Here is a 4,072-nt window from a genome sequence, read left to right as displayed (position 1 = left end):
TGTTTGTTTGACTTCTACCTTATGGTAGTGTTTTTCTTTGTTTAGCCAGAAGTCAGATATGCCCATGTGGTTTACTAGGTTGTTTTCTGGAAATAATATGGAAAGATAAAGTTTTGATTATTTTGTTTGGTTTTCATCTTTGGTTATTGCTGTTTGAGATGACGAAAATGAATGTTGTTAATGTATATTTGGAGCTCAGGGGACAAAATCGCCCCTTGAATTTCTCCGAGTTGCTCAGTGAAAATGGCTGACAGAAAGTCTGGCTCTGGCTTGATGCTCTCAGAGGCCTTCTCCCATACTTTGTATCAATAGAATAGTTTAGATAAGGATTTAGATAAGCTAAATAAGGATTGGGCTTGACTATTTTAAGAATTGAGTTTAGTATCTGATTCTACGTTGTTTATACTGATTTCTTCTGCTTATTATTGTTGATATAAGGATTTATAGAAATGATTATTGGAAAGCATGAAAAATGGAGAGCTTGTAAGCCTTGCCTTCAACCATTCCAATTTGAATCTGCAAAGAAGGCTCTGAACAGAAAAGTGGATGAACGGAGATGTCGGACAGTGTACGATATGATAAAATAATATTAATTTATAAATCATCAAGGGTTCATGAGGGAGTGGGGCAGGGAGAGAGGGGAAAAATAAGGACCTGATACCAAGGGCTTAAGTAGAAAGCAAATGTTTTGAGAATGATGAGGGCATCAAATGTACAAATGGATGTATATATGGATTGTGATAAGAGTTGTATGAGCCCCCAATAAAATGATTAAACAACAAAAAAAGAAGTCCCTGAAAAGATAAGCCCTGCCCAGTGCTTTGGAGTACTCAGAGCATTTGCATTCCAAGAGACTTGCCTGGGACTGTTGGCAGATTGAAAAAAAATTTTTTAAAGGAACATTTTGGATTTTTGAATTTTGAACTCGTGGTTTTCATCAGAAGTTGAAAAAAATCGGGACCATGAAGTAAACTCCTCTCTAGGACTGAACTTTAAAGGAAGCCTGTGGGCAGCCTGAAATGTATCTATTTTTTGAGTGAAAGTGGGAGAAAAGCAGCAATAGAGAGACCATTTGAATCTGACCACTGACACCCGTGAACCTGGTTTACAGGAACTAGAGAAGATGAGAGCAGTTTGACTGGGCTGAAGTTCATGACCTAGCCCCAAAGGGGCTAGGGTTGTTGAGAATTTGCAATGGGGCCATAGTCTAAAGGCAAGATGACCAGTGGGTACCCTGGTCAAGCTAAGTGAGGCAGCCCACATTGAGTTGACCAGAACCCAACTAGATGAAGAGAAGATTTTTGAGCTTGTGAACTGATGTATTTTGCTGCAGACTTTATGGACGGCCTATCCTTATTTGACTTTGCTTATGGATGCACACTCACAAGGGTACACCTGGAATGAAGTTTCTTCACGTCACAAAATATGATTGTTTCCTCAGAGCACTGGGTTGATGTAGGCGGGCAGTATAGAAATTGTATAACCAGACTTACATAGTCCTTGTTTCTTTTGTTAGGTTTATTCCTGTGTTTAATCTTTTGTGGGGTTAGTAAACGGTATTGTTTTCTTAATGTCTATTTTATGCTAGCTCTCTTTGCTAGCATACAAGAATCCAATTGATTTATTGTTGTAAATTTTGTATACTGCAACCTTGCCGAATCTCTCAATTATTTCTAGTAAGCTTTTGGTGGAGACTTTTGAATTTTCTATATATAGGATCATATCATCTGCAAACAGAAAGAGTTTCACTTTTTCTTTGCCTAATTGAAATTCCTTGATTTATTTTTGCTTTCTGGTGGCTCTAGCAGACTTCCTGCAAGAAGCTGATAGGATGCATCCTTGTCAGATTCCTGATTTTTTGTGGAAATGTTTCTAGCTTTGCCTGTTGAGTGTGATGCTGGATCTTGGTTTCTCATATATGGCTTTTATTACCAGTATGTTGAGTAATTTCCCTTCTATTCCTATTGTGTTGAGTGCTTTAATCAAAAATCGGTATGGGGCATTTTCAAATGTCTTTTCTGCATCTATTGATATGGTCATGTGGTTTTTGTTCTTTACTTTGTTTATGTGGTAGGTTTATTATTTTTCAAACGCTGAACCATCCCTGTATCCCTGGAATAAATACCATTCGTACTGGTGGATTATTTTTTGACAAAAATGTTGAATTATATTAATCCAAATTTTGTAGAGGATTTTAGCAAATATGTTTATGAGGGATAGTGGTATGTAATTTTCTACCTTTGTGGGGCCTTTGTCTGGTTTGTGTATCCGTGTTATTGTGGCTTCATAGAATGATTTGGGAGTTTGGTGCCTTTTCATATGTTCTGGAAAAGTTTGTATTGTATTTATATTAGATTTTCTCTGAATACTTGGTAAATTTCCCATGTGAAAAAGTCTAGGCCTGGGCTTTACTTGGTTGCTAGTTTTCTTAACGTCCTGCTCTATTTCTTCTTTTGTTATGGGTTTGTTGGGTTTTTCAATATCTGTCGGCATTAATTTGAGTGAAGTATTTCTATGTATCAATCCATTTCTTAAGGAATGCAGAATACGTTTAAATACAGGTTTTCATATTAATGTACTATGTTTCTTTTTATTATATTAAGATCTATTATGATGTCACCCTCTTCATTTCTTTTTGTAAATATGTACAACTCTCCCTTTTAAAATTTAACAGTGATTTGTCTCTTTTGTTAATCCTTTCAGAGAATCAGCTACTTGTGTTCTTGATATTTTCCATTATATTGTGTTTCCCACATCGTCTATTTTTGGTTTAAGTTTTATGATTTTTTTTCTTCTTTTATTGGAGAGTTTCTGTTGTCTTTGTTTTAATTCGGCAATGTGTTGTGTTATGGTACTGATTTTGTATTTCTCACTTTTTTTCACATGGGTGTCAATTGCTATATATTGGCCTCTGATTTCTGCTTTGCTGTGTCTCAAAGGTTTTGATATTTTGTGATATCATTCTCTCATTTGTCTCAAAGAATTTTTTATTTCATCGTTTATTTACTTTATTACTCAATTATTTTTGAGAAGTATATTGTTTAAACTCCATGTGTTTATCTTTATGTTTGTGTGCATTTTGTTGTTTGTTACTAATGTTACAGTGCTGTGGTCTGAGAAGATATGTTGTAGGATTTCGATTTTTAAAAAAATATTTGTTTAGGCATACTTTGTTGCTTAGTATCTGATCTATTCTTGAAAATGCTTCATATTTGCTGCAGAAGAACATATACTTTTTTTGTTTGTTTTGATGGAGCGTTCTCTATATGTCTATGAGCCTAATTTTGTTGATTGTGTTGTTGAGCTTTTTTTGTGTCTTTATTGACTTTTTTCTTGATGTTCTGTCTTTCTTTGAGGGTGCCATCTGGAAGTCTCCTGTTATTATTGTCAAGGTGTCTATATCCTTTGTAAATTTTGTGAGGATTTGATTGATTTATTTTGAGGGTCTTTCATTGGATGCATATATGTTTATTTTAGTTATGTCTTCTTGAGCTATTGTTTCCTTAATCATTATATAGTAACTGATCTTGTCTCTTATTGCTTTGTTTACCTTGATGTCTACTTCCTTAGAGATTAATACTGCTCTCACTGCTTTATTTTGGTTGCTGTTTGCTTGATATACTTTTGTCCAGCCTCTGATTTTTAATCTATTCATATCTGTGTTTGTAAGGTGTGTTTCTTGTAGGCAGCAGCATATTGATGGATTTTGCTTTTTCAATCTGTTCTGTTACTCTCTGTATCTTTACTGGTGAATTTTGTCCACTGACTTTCTGTGACATTATTGATATGTATGTATTTATTACTGTCGTTTTGATTTCTACTTGTTTACGTTGTGTGTTGAGTATGTATGTGTGCTGTGTTTAGTTTCTTTGTTCTTTCTGTGTTACTCCATTGCTTTGGATATTGCCCTGTGTTTGTTGATTTCTTTTAGGCATTGTATGTTGGTTTCAGGTTCTTATGTTGTTGATGTTTTTGTCATGGTACCTCAATGAGTATTTTTGTAGTGATGGTCTTGTTTTTGTGAATTCTTTTAATTTCTTCTATTTTGGTATACTCTTATTTCTCCATCATA

Source organism: Echinops telfairi, unplaced genomic scaffold (genome assembly GCF_000313985.2).
Source record: "Echinops telfairi isolate 266 unplaced genomic scaffold, ASM31398v2 ScPeMD7_44;HRSCAF=162, whole genome shotgun sequence".
Classification (NCBI taxonomy): Eukaryota; Metazoa; Chordata; class Mammalia; order Afrosoricida; family Tenrecidae; genus Echinops; species Echinops telfairi.
Note: the sequence above shows the minus strand (reverse complement) of the source record.